The following is a 27,716-nucleotide window of genomic DNA, read 5'->3' as shown; positions in this document are numbered from 1 at the left end:
CAGAGGACTGTTAAGAGGACAGCACCCCGGTGCAGCAGAGGACCCACCTCGGGGACACCATCCCTTCCCAGAGTGCCTTGCGCCCCTGCTGGAGCCCCCCCCACCTCCCACCGCACCCGGTGACCCTCACCACTTGTCCTTGTCACCTGCTGTTCCCCGCTCACTGTTCCCACTGTACCGAATCCAGGATCTCACTCATTCTCGGATGCACCGTTACCGCAAATGACTCCAAGGAATAAAACCCCCGCCCATGAGGGGCACCTGGGTGGCTCAGTCTGTTAAGAGTCCGACTTCGTTTCAGGTCACGATCTCATGGTCCGTGAGTCCGACCCCCCGCGTCGGGCTCTGTGCTGATGGCTCAGAGCCTGGAGACTGCTTCGGATTCTGTGTCTCCCTCTCTCTCTGTCCCTCTTCTGCTCACACTCTGTCAAACACAAATAAATGTTAAAAAAAAAATTATTTTTAAACCAAAAAACCCTGCCCGTGAAACGTTGGCACTACGTTCTCTTACTATTCAGAACTGCTGGATTATACTTCTCAAAAGAGTTCTGTTAAGGCTTACTTAGATAGAGGACCGAAGTGTTTATTGCTCTCGTACCTGTGTGAAAAGGAAAATAGAAGCTAAATTAACTGAGGGCGGTATTTCTGAAGTCTCATCACATGGAGACTCGTATTTGGGATCTCTTTGCAGCCCTGAGGCCTGGTGTCCAGCTTCTTGCACAAAATCTCCATCCTCCAAGGTTTAAAGATTATTGAAAAAAAAAAAAAAAGACTTCTATTCCTTTCTCAATATGGCTCTTAAACTGTCCAGCCGTGTCATCGTAAGCGACAAGGGGATTCTCATGTGGGCAGGCAATGACACTATGTCAGGACTGGCACCAGACCAGAAGTGATCGTGAGATGCCCTCCATACCCAGACTTGGCCCAAATTCAGAAATGGGAGTGTGTGTGTCACAGCAATTGGAAACTGCGGGGTACACGTCGTTTTTCCTGAGTGTTCCCTCTCTACCCTTCACTCGACCAACCCCTCCTGATCTCCATCCCCAGCTTGAGGGTTTCTCTCTCCAGCCCCCTTCCTCTCATGGTCTACATCGCCCTGCTTCAGACCTTGTGTCTCAGTCTGTGATCACACATCTACAAGTGGGGTCACGGGACACCTGGGTGGCTCAGTCGTTGAAGCGTCTGACTCTTGATTTCGGCTCAGGTCGTGATCTCACGGTTCGAGCTGGAGTTTGAGACCCGCGTCTGGCTCTGTGCTGACAGCATAGAGCCTGCTTGAGATTCTCTCTCCCTCTCTCTCTCTCTCTGCCCCTCCCCTACTTGCTTGCTTGCTCTCCAAATAAATAAATAAACTTAAAAAAATTTTATAAAAAAAAAAGTTTGGTTACAGTGCCACAGAAGAGGAATAAATAAGGCACTGAAAGAAAGAGTCTGAATTCCCGCCTGAATCTGCGTGCAAATGCATGATTCAAGACAGCTGTATCTGGGTATAAGGAATGAACACAACTGTGACTGTGTGTTCAGCCAGCATGAAGGTTTGAGTCTCTTTATGCAGTGCGCATTCGAGTGGGGGAGACAGATGATAACCAAAGGCGGATAGGATAGGATAGGATAGGATAGGATAGGATAGGATAGGATAGGATAGGACGGGATATATAACAGGCATAACAAGTCATATCACAGAAGGTAAAGTAGGCAGAGGGGAGAGAATCGTAAAAGATCCACTTTAGACGAGGCTTCTCAGGGGGTGATATTTGAACGGATCTCTAAAAGAAGGGAGAGGAAGTCCATGAAATCCCCCGAGGGAAGAGCGTCCCAGGCAGGGAGAGAGAAGGCAAAGGCCTCGAGTTGGAAGGATCTGCGGTGTCCGAAGGACAGCAAAAGGGCTGGTGTGATGGTAGCATCGTGGCAAGAGGAGAGTGGTCAAGAGCCACGTGAGCACGGTAGCCAGAGGCTAGATGAGTCGGGTCTTTGCAGCCATTTGACCAGCCCTTTGGACTGGTTAAACTGGCCAGTTGTCCTGACGTGCGCCCAAGAGCCCTTTGATTCAACCGTGCTGATTTCCGGGGGGGATTTGCGGGGGGGGATGTCCCAAACACCACCATGAGTGAGCCTCTCCGCTCTCCTTTCATACCTATCCACCCTTTGCTTGAATCCCTACCTACCCAAAGCTCCTTGGGGTAAGTATATCTGTATTTTGAGGCACCTACTCTCAATGAACATCGAACGAGAGGGACACGTAGGGCAAAAAAAGACTTTTCTTTACCCCCTTTTCCCGTGCAACCGTGCCCCAGGGGACTCGTGGTTCCCCTGGCCTTGGATGAAATTCAAGGAGACGCCATAGACACTCGTTCTCACAGCTGGATGGAAAAGAAGCAAAGAGCATGAGGGTTATAAGAATTGTTGCTGTCATACCTGCAACTGATCTGCTCCACGGGGGGCGTTACGGTAAACCTGTGAGAGTGGTACTCCCCCTACAAGAGAACCCTTCTTCCCACCCAGACTGGCTTCAAAAGTCTGCAGTGACTTTCCAACATGGGACACCTGTCTGAGATTCCCACTGCAAAGCCGACAGCAAGGTTGGGGGTAGGGGGGAGGCGCGCAGGGCCGACCCAGGTGCCAGGTGATGAAGGGAAACCTTCGGAATATTCTACCACGCTCGCATACCGGCTTATGTGTTCTTTCAGTTTTCAGATGATTCTAAACAAACCCAAATTTATACTTCTATATTTAGCAGCCCCCAGTTTGATTCTGATCCTGTCTGGAGACTGCATGGCCTCCTGCCAATGGTTAAATTAGTCTGTGGGACATCTACTGCTCTGAGCTAACCAATGGCCGTGGGATATTTTTAGCAACTGTAATATAATGTTGGTGGAACTGTGCATTTTTATGACTTTGTAAAGTAATCTCTAATAGAGTTGAAAAGCGATGTCCCTTATTAACCCCGTAAAGGCCACGGTCCACGCTTCAATAGGAGCAAGGGAAGCAGACGTGAGTTGTCATTTCCTGAGAAAGGGCAAGACCAGAGAGCGGGGCAGCCGGGTTGGAAGTCTGTCCCACAAAACACTAGACTCGGGCAGTGCTGAGGAGGGTCTCTGCTCCCCCTGATACACCGTTTCCTTTGCCACGTCTGAAAAAGAGATAAGGAAGACATCCTCGCGGATGAGAGCCCTTTCTAAAATAGCCTTGTCTGTGTGCCCTGCACAACGCAGCTTCCCCACCGCCCGCATGGGTCCCCCCCCCCCCCGCTGGGCTGACCCCCAACACGTTCCGCCCCCCACCCCGCCTGGCTTCCCTCACACAGTCACTTCTGCCTGGATGCTTCCGCCCATCTCTGCCCTGAAAGCCCAGCTCACCACGACATTCTCCGAGGAGTCTTCTCGAATTCTCCCAGGCAGAACTCGCCAGTCCTCCGTGCCCACTCAGATCCCCAGACAAGGCCTGCAGAGACAGGTGAAAGAGAAGATTTTGCACACAAAGTCCTAAAAGTGTGTAGGGGCACCTGGGTGGCTCAGCGGGCTGAACGTCCAACCTTGGCTCAGGTCACGATCTCACAGTTGGTGAGCTCGAGCCCCACGTCGGGGTCCGTGCTGACAGCTGGGAGCCTGGAGCCTGCTTGGGATTCTGTGTCTCCCTCTCTCTGCCCCTCCCCTGCTCACACGCTGTCTCTGTCTCTCAAAAATGAATAAACATTAAAAAAATTTAAAAAAAAAAGAATGGGTCCTTAGACCTGGAAGGACTTTCCTGATGTCTTGTTAAATGAGAAGAGCAAGTTGCAGAGGAGAACGTGGGGAAGGGAAACGGGGAATTACTGCTTAATGTGTACAGGGTGTCTTTTGGGGGGCGGGGAGAGGTGATGAAAATGTTCGCAATTATGCCATGGTGGTGGTTTCATGACACTATGAAGACGTTAAAAGCCACAGCGTTGTACCCTTTGGTTACGGGGGTGAAGTTCATGTTCTGTGCATTTTACCCCACTAAGAAACTAACCCACAAATCCTATACATGTGCAGCATTTGGAAAAGTGCTTCTTTCTGAGTTCCTTGTTGGTAAAGAAGGCACTTGGGATCGATGGACTGAACGGAGCCTCCCTGGACTGTGGGAGTGAGCGCGGGGTTTCTGTGAAAGGAAAGGCATCGCTCCAAGAGGAAAAGAAAGGAGAGGGTGGGCGGGCCTCCCAACAGAGAGATTAGGGAGGAACCTGTCGAACAGGAAGGCTTAAGGGAAATTCTAAGAGCTGAGGAACATAAACCCTCCAGCAGGACCTCACAAACCCTCAGTAAAGCACCAAATAGGCTCGTAGGCAGCACATAGTTTTCTTGTGGAAACCAAGGAAGATTAAGAGGCTTCAATCAAGATCAAGATGAGACCAAAGCCAAGGGAGCCCATGGAGACACAGAGGACAAACTTCAATGGGTTACACGTTTTTAGAAGTCTGTTGCTTCGTGCCTCTGCTAAGCGGGGGGCACGCCTGTTCCATGGAGATAGGATTGGGGGCTTGTCCATCTTTACGGTCCCTGCATCGAGAGTACTCAATATGCATCAATGGAATTGAACTGTATTAACACAGATATTTCTACTTGTGATATAATTGGCATCTGGCATTGTGGAAGATTAAGGGGTACGATGGATTGATTTGATACATTTATGTATGTGGTGCAACGCAATGACCTCCAGAGTGAACGCTAACACCCGTATCACAACACGTAACTATCACTTCTTTTTTTGTGGTGAGAACATTTAAAAGAAATCTTTTTTAATGTTTATTTATTTTTGAGAGGGCGAAAGAGACAGAGCATGAGCGAGGGAGGGGCAGAGAGAGAGGGAGAGGGAGAAACGGGAGACACAGGGTCTGAAACAGGCTCCGGGCTCTGAGCTGTCAGCACAGAATCTGACACGGGGCTCGAACCCACAAACTGTGAGATCATGACCTGAGCCGAAGTCGTACACTTAATTGGCTGAGCCACCCAGGCACCCCCTGTTTTTTTTTTTAATTTTTTTTTTTTTTTAATGTTTATGTGGTGAGAATGTCCAATGTAGTCTCTTGGCAACTTTTTGAGGTATATGACACAATACTGATGGTGACTATAATCACTATGCTGGGCATTAGATTCCCAGAATTTACCCATCTTCTACCTGCAAGTTTGTACCTCTAACAACACCTCCCAAACCCCCCCACCGCCGCCCACCTGCTAGCCATATTCTGCTCTCTGTTTCAAGGAGCTCAGCTTTTTTTATATTCCACATTTGCATTTGCCCGCCTTGATGTGATTTATCTCACTTGGTAGGACACCTTCAAGGTCACCCCTGTTGCTACAAATGGCAGGATCTCCTTTCTCTGGCTGAATACTATTCTATTCTATTCTATTCTATTCTATTCTATTCTATTCCATTCCATTCCATTCCATTCCATTCCATTCCCTCTCCTTTATCCATTCACCCACGGACACACACAGGCGGCTTCCATGTATGGGCTATTGTAAATAATGCTGCAATAAACATGGGAGTGCACATACCTTCCCACAATCCTAATTTTATTTCCTTTGGAAATAAAAGTGGGATTTCTGGGTCATATAGTAGGTATGGTTTTAATTTTTTGAGCCATCCCCATACTGTTTTCCATAGGGGCTACACCAATTTACATTCCTCCCAACAGTACACAGCGTTCCCTTTTCTCCACATCCTCACCAAAATTTTTGTCTCTTTGATCCTAGCCATTCTGTCAGGTATGAGGTGATATCTCACGGTGGTTTGGATTTGCATCTCCCTGATGATGAGTGATATTGAGCATATGTCCACGTACATGTTGGTCCTTTGGCTGTGTTCTTTGGGAAAATGTCCATTCAGTTCCTCTGCCATTTTTAATTATTTGCTTTCTTCTTTTTTATTTTTTTAAGTTTATTTTTTTATTTTGAGACAGAGACAGAGACAGCGGGAGTAGGGGAAGGGAAGAAAGAGGGGAGAGAGAGAGAACCCCAAGCAGGCTCTGTGCTGCCAGTACTGAGCCTAATATGGGGCTTGAACTCATGAAACCTCAAGATCACAACCTGAGCCGGAACCAAGAGTTGGACACTTAACTGACTGAGCCACCCAGGTGCCCCCACTTTCTTCTTGTTGAGTTAAATGAGTTCTTCAGATATTTTGGATTTTAACCCCTTCCCCGATATGTGGTTTGCAAATATTTTCTACCGTTCTGTAGATTGCCTTTTCATCCTGTCCATTGTTTTCTTTTGCTATTGCAGAAGCTTTTTAGTTGTTGCCTATGTTTTTGACACCACATCCAAAACTTGGCAATTACTGCCAAGATCAATGTCAAGGAGTTGTTTTCTTCTAGGAGTTTTTATGGTATCAGATCTTATGTTTAAGTCTTTAATCCATTTTGAGTTAACTTTTCTGAGTGATGTACGATGCAAGCCTAATTTCACTCTGATGCATGCTGCTGTCCAGTTTTCCCAACACCATTTGGGAAGTCGAAGAGACTATCCTTTCCCCACTGAGGGTTCTTGGCTTTCAATGGATTTTTTTTTTTTTACATTTTTCTAATCCAGAGATAAGTCAACAGCCTACTGTACTGACAGAGTTAATGCTCATTCCCTAAACCAAAGGACTTTAAAGCCTCTGTCCAGCGTTCTCTCAACCAGTCTCCTCTGGAGACTTTTCTCTGCCCAGCACTGTCCATGGCAGAGTCATGCACACCTATGCAAACACATATCTCCATCTAGTACTTCAACTTGTGGGAAGGAATTATATTCAGGCCACAAACTGGGGTGTGTCAAAGGGCCATCACAGTCCTGGTGGCCGGCGCAGAATCGGTTGATCATTTTCCAGGTCAGATGTTCTTTTGATGGTGGCGTTACTGTGATTTCACAGCAACCCTAACGGGTACACAGGGCAGGTTTTATTGGCCCCATCGGGTGATCACCCCTATGGGTGATCAGACGAAAGGTCAGGAGGCTAAAGATGCATCAAGCGGTGGGATTCCCACTCAGGATCTAAATCACATGGATAGTTTTTGCATGTTAAGTCAGCCCTTTGGGGAACAAAATCTATCAGTTAAAACCAATGTACTGGTTCATTCCTTCCTCACTGCCCATTTGTTAATAATCATCTTCTTCCCATTGGCACACTGTTTAGCATAATAGTAAGCGTCGCTGAATGTTTTAGAATTAATAAATGTCACATTTCCTTCCCTTAAAAAAAAAAGCATACCATCAGGTGGGAATGATAAACAGGTAAACAATCCAAATGCAGTGTTATAATTATATTAACTCGACGAATATTTGTTGAGCACGTGGTATATGCCAGAAGCTGGTAAGAGATAGAGAGGGGTTATAGTACAGAATTTAAGCACTGTATGAGAGCCTGACCACCTAGAGGTCAAATCCCTGCTCTGCTACTTTAGCTCCGGGACTTGGGCAACTTCTTTAATGTTAAAGAGTTTCAGTTTCCTCCTCTGTAAAAGGGAGACAATAAAATATACTTCACGGGATAGCTATGAGGATTAAATTAGTTGCTATATGTAAAACTTTCAGCATGGTGCCAGCTCCAATGGTTAATTGCTCAATAAATGTTAGAATCACTGTTATCACTAGTTGGAATCTGTGATGTAAAGGGCAGAGTCTACAACTAGAGAGAAAACTCAGATTTTTAAAATTACAAACTTAAGGGGTGCCTGGGTGGCTCAGTCGGTTAAGCATCAGACTTCGGCTCAGGTCATGATCTCACGGTTTGTGAGTTTGAGCCCCACATCGGGCTCTGTGCTGACAGTTCAGAGCCTGGAGCCTGCTTCATATTCTGTGTCTCCCTCTTTCTCTCTCTCTCTCTGCCCTTGTCCCACTCACTCTCACTCTCTATCTCAAATAAATTTTAAAAATACCATAAATAAATGAATAAATAAATAAATAAATAAATAAAATTACAAACTTAAAGTCTGTGATTTTAAAAATAATTACAACTAGGGCACCCAAGTGGCTCAGTCAGATAAGTGTCTGACTTCCGCTCAGGTCATGAACTCACAGTTCGTGGGTTGGAGCCCAGTGTCAGGCTTTGCACTGACAGCTCAGAGCCTGGAGCCTGCTTCAGATTCTGTGTCTCTCCCTCTCTCTCTGCCCCTCCCCTGCTCATGCTCTGTCTCTCTCTCTCAAAAATAAATAAACATTAAAAAAATTAAAAAACAAAAAATAATGACAACTCACCAACATATTTATATGGCCGATTGATTTTTGATAAAGGTGCAAAAGGAATTTGGTGGGGAAGTAAGAATTTTTTCAACAAATGGTGCTGGAAAAACTGGATACATACATATGCCAAAAACAAAAAACAAAAACCGACATCAATCCTTTCCTCACACCATACACAAAATTTAACTCGCAATGCACCACAGACCTAAGTGTAAAAGCTGAAATTACAAAACTTCATCCTAAAATAATCCATCATGCCCCTTTGCAACCGACCCTCTCCTCCCACCCCCTCCCGTATCCTTGACAACCAATCATCTGCTTGCCCTGTCACTATGGTTTTGCCTCTTTTTACAAACGCGTGTAAAGTAGAATCACACAACAGTTAGTTTAGTCTCCTTTGTCTGGCTTCTTTGCTTAGCCATAATGGTTTTGAGATTCATCCACGTTCTTGCATATTCCTCACGTTTGTTCGTTTTTACTGCTGACTGGTACTCCATGGTGTGGATATAACACAATTTATTAAACCGTTCACATGTGAACACTTGGAGTATTTGTAAAATTTTTTGGCTATTATGAATGCAGCTACTGTAAACATTTGAGTACAGGTTCTTGAATAGATGTACTCTTTTCACCTGGGTGAATGCCTGTTCATCGGGTAGGTGAATGTTCATGAGACACCGTTAACCTGTTTTCCAAAGTGGAAAACAATTTGGCATTCCCACCGCCTCTAAGCCAAACTGGGGGGAAGACCAGGATAAGAAGGACCATTGAGCTAGCCTCCAGCCCTCTAAGCAGGTGAACATCTGATGTCAGACCAAACAGAAGAGCCATCTTTATTCCCAAGATAGGACCTCGGGAAGACAGAGGCAGAACTAAAGTACAGAACAAATACTCACTGCCTGAGCCCAAACCAAAGGCAGGGCCTCACGTTGGCCTCGTCTCAAAACATCTTAAAGACAAGCTTGCATTCTTCATTCACGTGCTCCCCCTCTGGCCTCCAGAATTACAAATATTTAGGAAACAAGAAGATGGGGACTATTGTATACACAGACCAAGGGCCCTCCTCCTGAACTGTTTCCACTTCCTATGACTATTTAATTCATATTTGCCTCATTTGTTTGAATTCATAAGGCAGGACTGACGTTGCAATGAAATCCAATAGTTCTGTAAAATGCTAGAGGAAACACAAACAGCAGTGGAACATTCTGCGAAAACATCTCCCTGCAGGTCCTTCGCCGACCACATCAGCTACAAGGCCACACAGACCAGGAACACGGGGTAATTTATCCACCCGGCAGAGGAAAGAGAGCACTGTGTGTTGGACAGGGCGGAGGGTACGGGAAGGGACATGGGCAGACCCGAAGGTCTAGCTGGCTGTACATGTGGTTGCGGACTGTCAGGCCAGAGCCAGCAGGTGGTGGGGGGGTCAGAGTTTCGACAGACTCTCACCGTCTGGGATAGGGCTTTTCAAACTACATCCTGCAGAGCTTCATGGCCCCCTCAGTGGACATGAGCGGATAAGGGGCTCCCGGCTACTCTTTCTGGCCCTCAACCAAAGCAACTCTGCTTTTCAGTGTTTTATATATTCAAGTTTGTACAAGATTTCATTGCTTCTTTTTAAGAACAAAAACTTGTTGCTAAAAACAGTTTGGAAATGACTGGTTCAGAGCAAGATCCCCCAAAGAACACCTCTACTGAGACAGAGAGGTAGCATACATGACTAATGCAGGCTGAAGAGCATTACGAGGGAGGAGTAGGGACTGTGGCTAACCTAAGTCTTCTATAAGGCAGCTGTTACTCAACTCCAAAGAGGCAGACATTTCCACCCATGTCAGGGGCCCACCCATGTCAGGGGCAGAGATGCATGGTTGTGTCATACAGATCAGACATGGGCCATAGGAGAGACAGGACTTTCATAGGAGCACCTAAATACCATCCAAGAGACCTGCCTACAAAGGCAAGAAGACCTTGACCAGAGATGGATGGTTAAGCCTGAATTCCTAAGAGCAGAGGGAGGAAACGTAAGTGGCTACTGGAAGGGAACATATCACATATGCTACAAGCAGCATAGTTGAATATTCCCCGTACAGACCCCAAGGAACCCACAAATGAGCTCCAAGACAATGAGTCAGCCTTGCTCATCTACTAACTTGCTACGGTCAGAAGTATCAACATGCGATTACACACCACCAGTCACACCAGACCTTTCTGGCTGCCATCTTCCCTCCCTCCCCCATTCAGACCTGGAGGGTCAGAAACTGCAGCCAGTATTCTGGGGCAGGACAGGAGGAAGAAAAGAGTTTTCCTCTCAGTCCCTACCCAATGCAGACACACACACACACACACACACACACACACACACACACACACCTTTTCCATCATCGGCATGGCTGGGATGGGAGAGGGGACAGACACTTTAACCTTGAACAAATCCGGAGGTCCTTTTTTCCTCCAACATTGCATTGGGTTAGATAAACTAATCACTAAAATAAAAATGCTTTTGAAGCTAAAAACGACCAGAGGACTTTCTAATTCTTAAGAATGAGCTGGCTGGCTCTGTTGGCCACCCAGGATTTCACCTAAGTGCAGAGGAGCCCATATCCCCAGGGAGCTGAGGGGGAAAGAAGAGAATTGTTAAAGTAGTTGGGGGTTTTTTAATATATAGGGAAAGGAAGGGCATTCTAGACCTTGGGAATCGGAGGCCCAGAGGTACTCAAATGTGAGAGTTTGAAAAACAGCAGGCAGGCTGGGGTGGCCAAAGCAAAGGAAGTGAAATGGGTAGGTGGGGCCAACTTGCAGGGGAGACTGTTTTCCGCGCTCTGAAGCATGGCCTTTATCCTGAAAGAGAGAGGGGAGTTCTCTGATGAGGCAGAGGTACTTTCTAGAAGATGCATCTGGGGACAGTGTGGATGAGATTAGAGGCACTTTGGGGCTCATTACAATAGCCCAAATGCAAGATGAAGGCCTGAATTAGGACCATTGTGGTCAGAGTACAAGTATGGATTTGAGAACTTCTCAGGGGACACAACTGACAGGAACCAAGCTCCCTCTGGATGGGAGGAGTGAGGAATGGAAGGCAAGGATAGCCACTTCCCAGAACCTGATCTCTGGTGCCAGTAACCTAGATATGAAATAGCGGAGGAGGGGGAATGGGGAAGGAAAATGAGGAGCTCGTTTTCAGATGTGGTGAATTTGAGGGGCTACTGAGGCAAGACGTTCTTGGGAGGATGTGTGAGAAGCAGCTGGAAATCTGGGGCCTCAGAAGGGCAGAGAGGTCACGGCTGTGAGATGAGCTCTTCTCTCCCCACTCTGGGTCCTCCTCAAAGGGGTACCTTCAGCCTAAGGCCCCCATCCCCACGTGGAGAATTCTACCAATTCTTTCTTAGCACATCATAGAGGGAGAGGGGAAAAGCGGATCTCCCTGTAACATTTTCATTACATTCATTCTAAAATTATACTCTCCTGATCTCCAAGGACTTCCAGTGCCTGCTGTTGATATATAACCACATAACTTCACCCTCTGTATATAATGCTGAATTACTTACACCTCTTCCACGGCTCGCTCCTGACATGGGATGTCAAACAGAAATAGAACATGCATCTCCCGCATCTAGGGGTGAAACCTTACAGAGAATTCTATGGGCTACAATAAATAATCCCTGATGTTCCTGGAAAGGAGCTCTGTGCGCAGACAAGGTAGGGTCACTGCAGATTTATGAGTGTGTCTTTGAGTCTGCAGGCTCTACAAGGTGAGGGCCAGAGCCTGTAGATAGTGGGAGGTCCGGCGGAAAAGCTACATGAGGACAGCTGGTCCCATGGCGGGGACATCTGAGCACCTGGAGAGCCACATAACAGAGGTTTCCATTTTCTGGATTTTTTTTTTTTTTTTTTTTTTTTTTTTTTTACTGCTCCAGTCACTGCCAGAAGAAGCACTTGAGGTTTGTTGAAATCTGGGTGTGTTTTCTGACAGTGATTCAAGTCTGATACCAAGAACACTGGGACAACTTTTGTGCTGTTGCAAGTAAAATGTCTCCCAGCCACTCAGCATGCCCAGAGGTTGGCCTTAGATGGACTATGTATGAATGAAGATTGGTTCCCCTCCGTTTCTCCTTGTCCACTTTTCCTAACTGGCTTTCTGTCTCTCATACGCTCTCTCTCCCCATTTTCCTATAAAAACCCCTTTCTTTGGGGTGCCTGGGTGGCTGAGTCAGTTAAGCATCTGACTTTGGCTCAGGTCATGATCTCACAGTTTGCGAGTTTGAGCTCTGCATCGGGCTCTGTGCTGACAGTTCAGAGCCTGGAGCCTGCTTTGGATTCTGTGTCTCCCTCTCTCTCTGCCCCTCCCTTACTTGTGTGCACACGTGCTCGCTCTCTCTCTCTCTCAAAAATAAACATTAAAAACATTTCTTGGGCACAGACTGGGATACATTACTTTACCTCTAAGACCTTCATTTTCTCACCTGCAGAATGAAGGTATAAGGTCCACTGCTCCTCAAACTTGAATGTGCAAATTATTCCTCTGAGGTCGTTGACAAAACACAAATTCTGATTTGGCATCAGAATCCTGTAGTGGGGTCCAAGATTCTGCTTTTCCAACATAGTCACGGGTAATTTCAATGCTGTTGATGCATGAAGCTCACTTTGAGTACGAAGAGAAATCATGATGGTCAGAAGTCCTCACCTGCAGGACTATCTCTAATTATGCTCATATTCCACTGGTAAAGGCTGTCCACAGAACCCTGCTAGAGTTCTGAAGATGTATCTAGCCTTAATTCAGGAAAGGTGAATATGGTTAAAAAAAAAAAAAAAACACATTCAAAAGAAGCCCATGGAAGCCCATTGAATATTTGCCTTCAGTGGAATACGTGATCTCTAAGTATGCTTACAAGTCAATGTTCTAGAACATCTATGGTTCTCTACCACAGGGAGCATATCTTAAAAGCTGTCCACACACGACGAAAGACTCTAATGGACTCATTGGTGTTGATGATGGATCATGGAGGAAAAACTTACAGAAATAAGAAGAGAAATCATAGAGACAAGGGTCAACAAAGAAGGACCAAAAAATTATCAATGGTTAACAAAAGTTGGTTCACAGAGAGGCTAATAAGAGAACTTTAGAAAGAGTGTTTAAGGGGAAAATAGAAAAGATAGTGCAAATAAACACAAAAGAAAAAAAAAGAGAAATAACTAAGACATAGAAGATGTTCTAATAACTTTAAAATAATATCATGAACAGACACTAACAAATTTCGAAGCTCAAAAGCAATTGATGAATTGTTTAAAAAGCACAAAATGGATAAATTTTAATATGAAAGACTGGAAAATTTATTTAGACCAATAATGCTTAAGAAATTGAGAAAATAATAAAAAGCCTTCTCTCCTGCCTCACACCCACACACAAAAGCCAGGCCCAGAAGGATTGACAAGTGAGTGTAGCAAAGCTTCAAGTAATAAATAATCCTCATGTCATGTAAGTTGCCACCCACAAAAAAAATTTTTTAAAGAGGAGCAAAAAATATAACCTTGATACCAAAACCAAACAGACACAAAACAAGGAAAGAAAATTATAGGCCAATTTCACATATGAACAGAGATGAAAACCCTAAATTAAATATAGACTAACAGAATCCAACATATATATTTTTAAGTTTATTTATTTATTTTGAGAGGGGGAGACAGAGCTAGCAGGGGAGCAGCAGAAAGAGAGAGAGAGAAAGAGAGAGAGAGAGAATCCCAAGCAGGCTCCACTTGGGGCTGACATGGGGCTCGAACTCACAAACTGTGAGATCAGGACCTGAGCTGAAACCAAGAGTCAGATGCTTCACCAACTGAACCACCCAGGTGCTTCCCAACATGTATTTTAAAATAATTCATCATAATCAATTTATCCCAGTTATTGAAGGATGATTCAACATTACATCTATCAATCTAATTCACAAAAATTAACACAGGAAACTCAGATGATTATCTTTTTTTTTAATTTTTTTAATGTTTATTTATTTTTTGAGAGAGAGAGAGTGGGGGGGGGGAGGGGCAGAGAGAGAGAGGAAGACACAGAATCCGAAACAGGCTCCAGGCTCTGAGCTGTCAGCACAGAGCCTGACATGGGGCTCAAACCCACAAGCTGTGAGATCATGACCCAAGCCAAAGTCAGACGCCCAACTGATTGAGCCACCAAGGCGCCCCTCAGATGATTATCTTAACAGATAATGGAAAAGCAGTTCATATGTGTCACACATTCTCATTAAAAGCTTTCAGAAAACAGGGATATCGAGAGACTCTCAAATTGGTAGTTTACCTCTCAAAAACCTATAGCAAACAAAATACATAATGGAGACTCTTTAGAAGGTAGAGAAAAAACTACTGTTGCCATGGTTTGAAAGATTTTGTCTAACTCAGTAAGATAAAAAAGAAGCAGAAGATTGAAAAAAGTAGAAGGAGTTGCTATTTTTGAAGAGGCTATGCTCGTTTACGTAGAAAGGTCAAAGTAATTAAACTAATAAATGTTTATTGAACGGATGAGTAAATGAATGAATGAATGAATGTGATGGTTCAGCAGGATTCCCAGACACAAGATCAACACATCAACACAACAACATTCAAGAAACGCTTCTGGGGGCGCCTGGGTGGCTCAGTCAGTTAAGTGTCTGATTTTGGCTCGGGTCATGATCTCATGGCTCATGTGTTTGAATCCCACATCAGGCACTGAGCTGTCAGCAGGGAGCCACTTGGGATCCTCTGTCTTCTTCTCTCTGCCTCTCCCCCGTGCTCGCTTGCTCTCTCTCCCTCTCTCTCTCTCAAAAACAAATAAATGTTAAAAAAAAAAAAAAAGAAGAAGAAGAAGAAAAAACACTTCTGGAATGGCAATTTGAGAAGCTCCACATACATAACCTCTCTGTCTTAGTCTGTTCGGGCTGCTCTAACAAGAGACTACTGACTGGGTAGTTTTTGAACAAAAGTTTATTGCTCACGGTTCTGGAGGCACCAATCCTAACCATGAGGGCTCCACCTAATCAGCTCCAAAGGCCCCATTTCCTAATCCCAGCACCTTTGGAAGTTAGGATTCAACATATGGACTTGGGCAAGGGGAGCAACGCATTCAAACCAGAGCACTCTCCCCAGTGAAATAACCATAACTGGCAAAAATTATAAAAACAACCACCTGAAGTCTCTGAAAATTGTCCTAAAGGCACTGGGCAAATGGAGAAACACTAATTCGAGAAAATCTCAATGTCAGTAAGACAGTGAGAGCCTGTGTATTTGAGCCACAACCCACTCCTTACATGGCCAACCCCTCCAGCTCAGTGTGAAAGAAGTTCCACTCTGGGCAGATGTGGCCAAGAAGACAGGGCTCCCGCCTCCCAGCTCTCATTCTGAGGGTTCAGATTCCCCATGGGAGGAACAGGTGGAAGCAATTCCCATCCCTCCCCATAGCTCCTTGTCTCAGAAGCTCCATTGCAGGAGGAAGAAACTTACTCCATGCAGCCCATACTCATAGGGTGGAAACTCTACCCCGGACATAGCAGGCCAAGAATACTTGGCCCACATCACCCTCACCCTGGCTCACTGCAGGCTGGAGGCTCAGTAGTTGGAGAGGCAAACCAAGAAAACCAGAGATTACCACCCCTACCCAGATCTGTGCTCATGGAGCAGGGACACCACCCCAAGGGAAGTAGACCCTTGTCTGCAGCCCCAACCCCAGACAAGTAGTGCAGAGGCTCTGCCCAGTGGGGGAGGCAAGCTCCATATATCTCCCCCAAAAGACTGACTTTATCTGCGAGGAAGGGTAGGGAAGTTCAAGCCAAAAGGCATTTTCAAAAATAGCAAAGATTTTGTTGGAAAGCAATTAATCAGAGAAGACTAGTAGGTCCAGGATAATAATATGCAAATGGTGGGTCAGCTAGAAGTTTAGTAAAGAGAACCAGGGAAGAAAGGCAGAGGGCTAAGTAAGAGCTATCATGGGACTGAAACAAGCCTCAAAGGCTGGCCTCAGAAACTCACCTCTGCAAAGAACTTGACTTTGATTGGATCAAACGGCAGAGCGACATATGTCCAAAAGCATGGTTGAGAACAACGACACAATCAGCTAGCAATTAGTGGTATAACAGCTGTGTGTTACCCCCCAACAGAGACACACCAGTCAGGAGCTTCAGAGATAGTAGAGAAAGGCAGAGAACAGGGCTAAAACCACTGTCATCTCTGGGGTGAAAATATCTAACAGCGTGCTGAGGAACAACGCCAAAGGTTTCACACTCGATGGGGAAACAGACTTCGCTAAACTAGTCTGATCACATCACTAAACAAACCAGCAAGGAAGCTAAACAACAGCATCACAAACAGACAAAATCGACTTTAAAACGACAATGAATGTTACTAGGAAAAAAATGGGACATATTATAATAATAAAAAGGTCAAGCAAGAGGAAGAGGTCACCATTATAAACATATAATGCACTTCACAAAGTCTCAGAATAAATGAAGCAAAAAATGACAAAATGAAAAGGAAAAACAGACAATTCAGCAGTAACTGTTGGATACTTTGATATCCTTCTTTTGACAAAGGGAAGAAAAAAGGAGTAGAAGATCTATAAGGAAACAGAAGATTTAAACAACATTATAAACTAAATGAACCTAACAGACATCTATAGAGAGGTATTCAGCAAGCAGATTATATTCTTGAATGCACGTGGGACATTCTCCAGGACAGACCATCTGGTATGCCATAAAAGAAGCTTCATTAAACTTAAAAAAACTGAAAGCACATAAAGCATATTCTCTGACTATAATGGGATGAAATTAGAAATGAGTAACAACAGAAGGAAACTCCAAAAATTCAGAAACACTTGGAAAATAACACACTCTTAAATAACTAACGGGTCAAAGAAAACATCATAAGGAAAATTAGAAAATACTTTAAGATGTGGGGGGCGCCTGGGTGGCTCAGTCGGTTAAACGTCCGACTTCGGCTCAGGTCATGATCTCATGGTTTGTGAGTTCGAGCCCTGCATTGGGTTCTGTGCTGTCAGCTCGGAGCCTGGAGCCTGCTTCATATTCTGTGTCTCCGCCCACCCACCCCCCGTTGCCCCACTCACACTCGTTCTCTCAAATAAATTTTAAAAATACCATTAACAAATAAATAAATAAATAAATAAATAAATAAATAAATAAAATTACAAACTTACTATGAGGATGAAGTTAAATTGCATGGCATTGCAGTAGAACAGATGAGTTACCTCATTAAATCATTCCCTACAACCCAGGAATAGAAATTTGAAAAGAGATGTCTATGGGGCATCTGAGTGGCTCAGTAGGTTGAGCATCTGACTTTGGCTCAGGTCATGATCTCACGGTTTGTGGATCCAAGCCCCGCATCGGGCTCTGTGCTGACAGCTCAGAGCCTGGAGCCTGCTTCGGATTCTGTATCTCTCTCTTTCTCTGCCTCTTCCCTACTCACATGCCCTCTCTCTCTCTCTCTCTCTCTCTCTCTCTTCCTCTCTCTGAAAAATAAACATTAAAAAATTTTTAAACAAAGAGAAAGAAACAGAAAAGGAAGATCAAACTAAACCTGAAGCAAGCAGAAAAAAGGACACAGTAAGTGTTAGAACAGAAATAAATAGAAGAGCGTAGAAAAGCAATCGAGGAAATAAATCAATGAAACCAAAATTTGGTCCTCAGAAAGTTCAGTAAAATTGACACATTGTTAGCTAAACTGACTAAGCAGAAAGGAGAAAAGACTTGACTTACCTAAGTCAGAAATAAAAGGAGCAAGATCATTAATGACATTACCAAAATAAGAAAGATTCTAAGTGAATACCGTGAACAGCCATATGCGAACAAATTAGATAATTTGAATGAAACAGGCAAATTCTTAGAAAGATATAAGCAATGAACACTGACACAAGAAGAAATGGTACATATCAATAAGGCTATACAAATAAAGGATTGAATCAGTAACCAAAACGCCAGCAGAGGAAAGTTTAGGAAAGCTCAGGAATAATAGAATGAACATAAAGTTGGAGTAGGCTGAATTTACTGATATGGGGCCCGAGAAGCAAAGACTGTGGACTCAGGGTTGTGGCTCAAGGGGTTGGAAATGGTTTTCACAGTTTCGTGGGTGGGTGGGTGGGTTGGCTGGTTGGCTAAAACATGAAGGTGAGATGTCAGAGCTCTTCTGTTATACTGCAAAGAAAGGGACCAAAAGGTCTGGAGTATGAGAATAGATTTGTCACATAAGACCTGCTCACCTACCTGAGGATGGCCCCGAGGACACCCCTTTCACAGTAACTATTAAAAAAAAACAGAGGAAAGCCCCAGAATCCTTGAATAGTTCTTCTCTGCAAGTGAGAAATGACAGTGGGATCTGCTGTTCCTGCACAGAGATCCTTAATTACAAGAGGGATAATGGGATCTTGGATTGGCAGGGGCCAAAGGATGGCCCTGAACTGCCAAAGACAAGATGGGTGTAATCAACATCGTGGACAGTGGAGTCAAATATGGAATCAGAATAGTCTGATTCACAGAGATCTATGGTACTGGCGAGTGGATCCTGGTGTCCCTAGAAGAGAAACAGATGGGTAGTCTACTAAATTCTTACTCGATCTGGATAAGCAGATACGTTCTAGGTCAAATGAACAGAAGTCTAACTTGAATCATCAGAACAAAGAATCATGGCTTCTTAATCAGTTCCCGGAGTTAAGCCAGTTTACAGAACCAGAACCCCTTGAATGAAGGGAAGGTCACATTCCTTTGAGGAAGGAAGGACCCTGGCACACTGCCAAAAATTTATAGAGTTAATCTTTCTCCTAGCCTTCCCCCCTGCCCAAAGGTGCCTACAGCCTTTTATCAGGGCGACTGTGCACTGAGGGCAGGGAAATAAGGCTCTGGGGATATTACTGGGCACTGGTTCTGAATGACATTGATTCCAAGAGATGCAAAATGTCACTGTAATTCACCAGTCAGAGTAGGCTTATGGAAGTCAGGTGATCAATGGAGTTTTCACTCAGGTACAGCTAACGGTGGGTGCGGTGCCTCTCTGAACCCATCCTGGGGTTGTTTCACCCAGTTCTGGAAGGTAAAGCCAGAAATCCCCACCCCATCCCTGACTGATTTATTTGGTCTGTACAGAAAAGAGACAGATCTTAGAAAATGGCAGCAGATTACTGTAAACTTTAGCACATGGTGACTAATCACACCTGCTCTTAGCAAAGTGGCTTCATTGCTGGAGCAAATCAACATATCTCCTGGTCCCTGGCATGCAGCCACTGATCTCACAAATGCTTTTTTTCCCCACGTCTGTCACTAAGAATCACCCAAAGTGGCTTCCTTTCAGCAGCATACATTCACTGTCCTTCGCTGATAGGTTCAGGGATATATCGACTCTCTGGCCTTATGTCCTGATGTAGTTTTCAGAGATGGTAATCACCTTTCCCTCCTACGAGAGAACACATTGGTTCATTACCTTGATGTTCATGTGCTGATTTGACCCAGTGAGCAGAATTAGCAACTACTTTCAACTTACTTGTAAGATATTCGTGTGTCAGAGGGTGGGAAACAAATCCAACAGAAAGTCAGGAAGTTGCTACCTTGGTGAAACATCTAGAGGCCCAACGGTGTAGGGCACGTTGAGTTATCCTTTCTAAGGTGAAGGATGAGTTGTTACATCTGGCCTCTCCCACAACCAAAAAGGAAGCACAGTGCCTACCTGGGGCTCTGGGTTTTGAAGGCAACATGTTCTTCATTTGAGGATCTACTCCATCCTGTTTCCCAAATGACCCAAAAAGCTGATACTTTTGAGAGGGGCCCAGAATAAGAGAAGGCTCTGCGACAGGTCTAGGCGTCTGTGCAAGTGGGTATGCCTGCTGGGCCATATGATCCAGCAGGCTGAATGGTGCTTCAAGTAGCAATGGCAAAAATAGGGTTGCTGCTTGGAGGTGAATCATGGCATGGGCCCTTAGGATTTTGAAGAAAAGCCCTGCCACCCTCCGTGGCTAACTATTATCCTCTTTAGACACAGCTTGTGGCCTGCTGCTGGGCCTTGGTAAAGACCGAACGCTAATCACAGGCCACTAAGTTACCATGCAACCTGAAATGCCCATCATGAGCTGGGTGTTGTCTGATCCCCAAGCCATAAAGCTGCATGTGCATGGCAGCACAGTCCATCATCAAACAGAAGCGGTGTGAGTAAGCTAAATGAAGATGTGGCCCAATGGCCACGGTCCCCATTCCCACTACACGACCTTCTCTAGAGAGTACCTATAGCCTTATTGGCAGGTGGGGGAGGGCAGATCCCTATGATCAGTTGACTAAGAAATAGAAAACTCTGGCATGGGTTACAGATAGTTTTCCATGATATACAGGCACCATTCAAAAGTAGACATCTGGAGCACCACTTTCCGGGACATCCCTGAAAAATGGTGGCAAAGGTAAGTCCTCCCAGTGGTCAGAACTCCAGGCAATGTATCAGGTTGTTCATTTTTCTTGGAAGGAGAAATGGCCACAGGTAGGAGTCTATACGGAATCACAAGCTGTGACCAATGGTTCGGCTGGATGGCTAGGGACTTGGAAGGAAACATGATTAGAAATTTGGTGATAAGGATGTCTGAGGAAGAGGTCTGTAGATAGACTTTTCTAAATGGGTAAATAAGTAGATAAGTAAGTAAATAAATACATGCATGCATAAACTGTATCTAACGTGACTGCTCACCAAGAAGCGGCTTTGGCAAAAGGATTTTGATAACCGGGTGGATAACGTGATCTGTTCCATGGATACCAGTTACTCTCTTTCTTCAGCTACTTTCCTTATTGCCCAATGGACTCATTAGCAAAGTGGCCATAGTGACAGAAATGGAGGTAACGCATGTGCTCAGCAAAAGGGACTTCTATTCACCAAGGCCAACATGGCTCCCGTCATTGCTGGGTGCCCAATCTGCCAGTAGCAGAGACCAACCCTGACTCCCTGATACTGCATCTTTCCCTGGGGTGATTCATTCAGCAGGTTGGTTACACTGGACCACTTCCATCGTGGAAGGGGAAGCATTTTGCTCACTGTAATAGACACTTAACTATGGGATATACACGTGCCTTCACACAATGCTTCTGTCAAACCCACCATCTGTGGACTTACAGGAGGCCTTACCCACCATCACGCCATTCTGCACAGCATTGCTTCTGATCAAGGAACTCATTTCACAGCAAATGAAGTGCAACGATGGGCTCATGCTCATGGAATTTACTGATCTTTCCAAACTACTCTTTGTCCTGAAGCTGCTGGCTTGACATAATGGAGGATTCGCCTTTTGAAGACTCAGTTATGACACTAGTTAGGTGGTAATCTTTTGCAGGGCTGAGGCAAGGTTCTCAGGAGTCTGTATATGCCCCAAATCCACGTCTAATACAGGGTGCTGTTTCTCTCGTAGCCAAGATCCATGGGTCCAGGAATCAAGAGGCAGAAATGGACGTGGGGGCACTCACACTTATCCCTACTTATATGCTAGCAAAAGTTTTATTTCCTGTTCCCCTGAGCTAGAGGTCTTAGTTCCAAAGGAAGGAATGCTTCCACCAGGAAATACAACAGTGGTTCCATTGACCAGGAAGTTAAGACTACCCCTTGGTCACTTTGAGATCCTCGTGCCTCTGAATCAACAGGTAGGGACGGAGTTACTCTCCTGGCTGGGGTGACTGATCCTGTCTCCCCAGGAGAAATGATTTAAATGATCGACCATGGATATGAAGGAGAACATAAAGGAAGCAAGACCACGAGGGGAGCAAGGGATGGAAAAAAGATGGTAAGATCAATGGACTGAGGGTCCCATGGGGTCAAGTTGCTGGCCCCCAGGCTTTGCTCCCACCCATGATTTCACTGTTGCCATCATTCATACAGTAGATTCCCCTTATTTCCATTCTAAAGAGAAAGATATAGACGAGTATTCAAATAAATAAAGAAGATGATGTCACACAGTGATGAATGCAACCAAGTAAATAAAGCAGGGTAAGGGCATAGTCATGGCAGGGAGGTGGGGCTATTTCAAACTTGCTGGTCGTGGAAAACCATTCTGTGCCCCATATCTCCCCTCTGTAGTAAGCCCCGATCCCACATCTGCGTCTTATCAACCACTCCTGCCAGATACCTTTGCCTCCTGTTCACTGGAAAGTATTACATAGCAATAAACCCCTTTACTTTTCCCTCGTCTGCCTGCGAATGTTTTCTCTCTCTAGTCTGCCCACATTTCCTCCAGGCTCCATGAATGGGAGACCTCTCTCCCCATAGAGCACAACCTCACTGATCTTGTCCCTTACCTATCATATTTGATCTTCTCCTGACCATCCAGGTTCCTTCCCTCTTGCCTTCAAACAACAGATCTTCCCATGTAGGAAAGAATGTTCTCTTGAACTCTGGTGCTTTGCTTGGGAATACCCAAAATGAGACCTCAACCCTGAGTCTCCTCTCCAATGAAATACCAATAGTCCATAGTATGGACTGGTTGCCTCCACCCAAAATTCATATGTTGAAATCCTAATCCCCAATGTGCTGGCAGTTGGAGACAGGCCTTCGGGAGGTAACTAGGGTTAGATCAGGCCATGAGGCTTGGGCCTTCATGGTGGGATTAGTGGAAGAGACACAATCTCTCTCTGCCTTGTGCCAACACAGCAAGAAGGCAGCTGCCTACAAGCCAGGAAGTGGGCTCTCACCAGGAACCAGATCTACCTGCACCTTGATCTGGAACCTTCCAGCCTCCAGAACTATGAGAAATAGAGTTGTTTAAGCCCCCCCGTCTAGGATGTTTTTGTTAAAGTGGCCCACCCTGACCAAGACAGTCCATGAACCTCTCCCCTCCTCCACAACTAGCTTTTCCCTGCCTCTCCCGTTCTTCCTTCTGTTACTGGTCTGTATACCTCAGTGCATTTTCTCTTCTGCCTTTCCTTCTCCTGCAACTGTCTAGTTCCAGGACTTACTGTGTTTCTCATCACAACATCTCTCAAATCTGTTCTCCCAATTCTAGCCTTACTGGCACCATCTTGGTCCAGGTCCTTATCATCCTCGGAATAAAAATCTCTCACAGCCTCCTAACTGGCCCCCGGCCCCAGACTCCACTTCCTCTGTGGCATCCTGCATAAAGTAATCTTCCTAAGCACTTATTTGGATCCTTTCCTGCTCAAAATTGTTTGTACCTCACCCGTGAAAGGGACAAGTCTTTGCAAACATGCCCTCAACCTATCTTCTTAGATGTGTTTCCCATCACACCCCCCCCCCCAAGAACCCTTCTGTTACTGTCTGGCCTGCCCTCCACCCACCCCCACACACTTCCTGCATGCCGACTGCTGTCTGCCTTGTGACATCGGACCCCGTCTCTGGGCCCGTGACTATCCAAGCCCGTAGGTACCGCCTCCTGCCTCATACTGACTTTCAAACTTGCAGGATCTGAGTGCAACACTTCCTTTGTGTGCAGGGTCTGAGCACGTGACGTCAACCTTTTAGAGCAGAGACACCCTTGCATCCTTCTCTGTAATATCAGGAATGGGGCTAGGTGATTGCTTGCTCCCAAGAGGGATCCTGTAATTGCCCCAAATCAAACAGGGATAAGTAAGCCAAAACCATTTTACTCCTAGCACGCCTTGCCTCGCGTTCACTAGCTGTGTTTTTAACTATAATTAAGACACGGCGTTAGGTGAGTTTCAGGTGTACAGCATAATGATTCAACAATCCCATATGTTGTGCAGTGCTCCTCAGGATAAGTGCCCCGAACATCTATCACCAAACAACCATATTACGATCCAACTGACCCCTATTCCTTACGCTATTCGCCTGCATAACCTCTTCAGTTCACAACCGGAAGTCTGTAGCTCTAAGCCCCTTTACAACTGCTTCACCCATCCCCCCCCAACTCCCCACACGGACTTGTTTTTCATTCTAGAAGGGGGAGGCAGTCGTTCAACAAAATGAGTAAATAGAATGCACAGAATGTTGGCTGGTAGGTGCTAGGGAAGCGGGGAGGCAATGCGGGGGTGGGGGGGTGGGGGAGAAGGTGCTGCAGTCTTTTAAAGAGAAGTGGGGTGAAGGTGACAAGGGTGTAGACGGGGAGGAAGACGGGGAGTGGGTGGCTCTGCAGGCATGGGGATCACACCAGGGCAGGCAGGTAGGTGACGCAGGAGGGAAGGGGAGAGCACTCCAGGACTGCTCGTGAACAGCCAGGAGGTCCGTGTGACAGGTGGGAAAGGAGGGATGGTTGGAGACCTCTGCAGACCCCCCCTGGGAAGGGCAGCCATCAGGGCCTGAGCGAGAGGGGACACACTGGAGGTCTTGGAGCCAAGGAGTGGGGGACATGCCCTGCAGAGAGTGAGCTGTGGGCGGGCATGAGCGGGAGGCTGGCAGGAGGCTTGGCAATGACCACAGACAAGCTGATGGTGGCTGACATCATCATGGGAGCAGCGGAGGTGGTAAGAAGTGATGGGATTCGGGGTCTGGCTGGAAGGCAGGGCCAGCGTCTTTGTTGATGCATGTGGACCAGGAGAGACAGAGAGGGATGAAGGGCAACTCAAAGTTTTAGCTGAATAAACCGAGACACGGAGCCATGCTTCACCAAAATAAGAAAGTCTGCTGGAGAAACATGCATGGGAGGAGATAAGAAGCTCAGGTTTAAATGACAGGAGACACCTCGCAGGCTTCCAAGTGGAAATGTTGTATAAGAAGTCAGGTAGATGAGCGGCGCCTGGGGGGCTCAGCCGGTGAAGCGTCCGACTGCCGCTCAGGTCATGATCTCACGGTTTGTGAGTTCGAGCCCCGCGTTGCGTCGGGCTCTGTGCTGACAGCTCAGAGCCTGGAGCCTGCTTCCGATTCTGTGTCTCCCCCCTCTCTGCACCACCCCCCCCCCCCCATGCTCATGCTCTGTCTCTCTCTGTCTCTCAATAATAAATAAACATTCAAAAAATTTAAAAAAGAAAAAGACTGCAGTCTTCAGATTGCCTGCTATTTGCATGACTGTGAGCAAATTGTTCCTTCTCTCAGAGCCTCTGCACAAATGCAAAAAGGAGGGAGTGAACCAGATGCACTTTAACTCCCCCTCTCTGTCAGAAACAAAAATCCTAACCGGTCCTGAGAACTGTTTCGGTTTTTGGCTATATGGCTCCCCCAAGTGGTCAATGGGGTGAACGCAGCTCGCAGGTCAGGTCGCGATTACTGAGCCTACGCGTGTACTGATCATTCACCTACGGGTCGGACAGCGTGGATACCATTTTAGATGCATTATCTCATTAAATCCTCACCAGAACATTACGAGGCAATTACTGTGTTTATCCCCATGTCACAGAGGAGGAAACTGGGACACCGGGTTCAAGACTGCAGCAGAAAGTGTCGATGCAGGGTTCACACCCGGGCAGTCTTAAGTGTGCAGTCTAACTCCCGACCATTGTACCCATGGGGATACGTCACTGTCCAGGGGTAAGAATGGATGAACAGCCAAGACCGGAAGAGCTTTCTCAGTGTTGGCACGTCACTGGGAGAGGTTATGAATGTCCGTCCACCTGCATGTGGAAAAAGTTGAAGAACCCGCCCACCCCGGCTCCCACCTCGGGTCAGAAAGGATTTCAGCAGCCGGCGGAGCCCCCTGTGGAACCCAGAGCCTCGCCCTCACGTTATCAGCCACCTAACACAGGCCTCTTGTATCCAGCAGAACTGGAAAGAGTATTAGAAAATGCATTGAAATTACCTTACTCTGGTTTGCTTGCTTCTGGGTGGTTCCGGAACATGCTTTTGATTTGAGGTTCAATTAATTGACCGAGATCGAGCAACCAGAAAGTGGCTGGGCCTGGGGAAACCCAGGTCTTCTGGACCCACATCCCATTCTTTGTCTTCTCTCACATACAGTTGTTTAAAGATCGGTTTCTTTATTTTAGTAAAATTCACTCCTGTGGATGCACACTTCTCTGAGTTTTGACAAGGCACAGTCGTGCCTTCCAAATTTCAACTCCTTTCCCCGATGCACCTGCTCTCCAGAGTCCACAGGGAGCTAGCTGCCTCTCGTGTTGTCTGGAGTCTTGGCTGTCGTCGGAGGGAGAGGGGATGAGCTGGAGAATGAGACCTGCACCTTGGCCAGTAGCCTTCCAGGTGGTGGCGATATTTTGAAAAGAACGACCGATTTGCTCGTTAGCTGGGCTTAGGGTATAAGGAGGCGAGATGGTGCCCCCCGCCCCCGGCCCCAAAGCAGGTAGCGTATTGATCCTGGCAGGGCCCCCAAGGACGGGCTCAGACGCTGGCCCTGCAGGTTGCGTGGGGCTGTGGCAGCTCTGGGGCCTTCAGGACGGGGTGCCAGGTGAATTTCACTCTACACCCCCGGCCTCTAGGCCACAGATTTCTCTTCCCATTGTAAGAGGAGCACTGGGTTTCCGTGTGGACATTCTCCACCTCGAAGGTCCCGCCCCTTGGACTTTGACTTGCCCATGACGTGCACAGCATGCTTTTGCTAACTCGGGGACGCTCGTTCCTGTGTTCCGTTCAGCCAAGCATTGGGTGAACCCCACTGCCACCTGCTTCCTCATCTCAGTGTCTCCCCGCCCACAGTCCTGGGAAAGAACAAATGATGTGTCCGCTCATCGTTTTATACCAGGCCCTGTTGTGGGCTAGCCTAGGGTTGCGTTGATCTTGCCCGATCCAAGAAACCGTGGGAGACAGTGGAAGGCGGGGCCGCGGTCACCTCTGCTGCTGTCTGAACGCAGGGCACCCGGACTGCTAGTCTAGCCTAAGCAGAACCGCCAAGGCGCTCCCCCTACTCCTTCTGTGTTCCTGTTCTCTCGTATCTTTTTTCAAATTTGTTGTGAAATATTTTACACAGACAAGCACATATAAAAGATACATGTGCGGTTGAAAGAACAGAGCAAACGCCAACGACCCCACCATAACCCGGCTTGAGGAACTGATCGTTCATATCATCTGAGAGGTATTGGCCCGTCTCTGACGGTGTCTCCCAACCTCTTCGCCCAGAGAAAATCAGTATCCTGTGTTTTGAATCGATCATTCTTTTGGTTTGCCTAAGAGGTCTCCCGCCTCTGGATGTATTCTTAAAATAGGGTTTCCTCCGTTTTGTCTGGTTTTGAGCTTTATATAAATGGCTTCACAGGTGATACGACCTTCTGTGATCTGCTTCATAGAGTTAAAGTTACACTTTATCAACATCCTCACTTTCAAGTCTTTATAATAACTCTTTTATCATACACAGATGTATGGTAAAAGATTACACACAGCTGTAGCAATCTGTATCTATGGATGCCTAGTTATACGTCAGCTACTGGTGGGCATTTGAGTGTTTCTGGGTTCTGTAACTACAGGCAATATAGACATTCTTACATGTTTTTCCTGCTGCACGCTGGAATGCTTCTCTGGAATGCAAGCTTAGGGAGGCACGGCTAGATTGCAAGTTAACATCACACTCGAATGATTAGATTATGGCGATTTCCCCCCCCCCCCATATTTACATCCATTTGTACTCCCAAAAATAGTGTATGCGAATTCTCAGAGGACTTCATACCCACCAACGCTTGGTTT

General features: G+C 46.2%; 1 long non-coding RNA gene across 1 annotated transcript in view; it reads right to left on the bottom strand.

Moving 5' to 3' along the window:
- Positions 1 to 3,356: 3,356 nt before the first annotated feature.
- Positions 3,357 to 27,716, bottom strand: part of LOC122206555 — a 31,094-nt gene continuing 6,734 nt past the window's right edge. The window contains exon 5 of the long non-coding RNA XR_006196512.1: positions 3,357 to 3,441. This is a non-coding gene — a long non-coding RNA (uncharacterized LOC122206555). The remainder of the gene's footprint in view (positions 3,442 to 27,716) is intronic.

Source organism: Panthera leo, chromosome E1 (genome assembly GCF_018350215.1).
Source record: "Panthera leo isolate Ple1 chromosome E1, P.leo_Ple1_pat1.1, whole genome shotgun sequence".
Taxonomy (NCBI): Eukaryota; Metazoa; Chordata; class Mammalia; order Carnivora; family Felidae; genus Panthera; species Panthera leo.
This window is presented reverse-complemented; position numbering and strand designations above follow the sequence as displayed.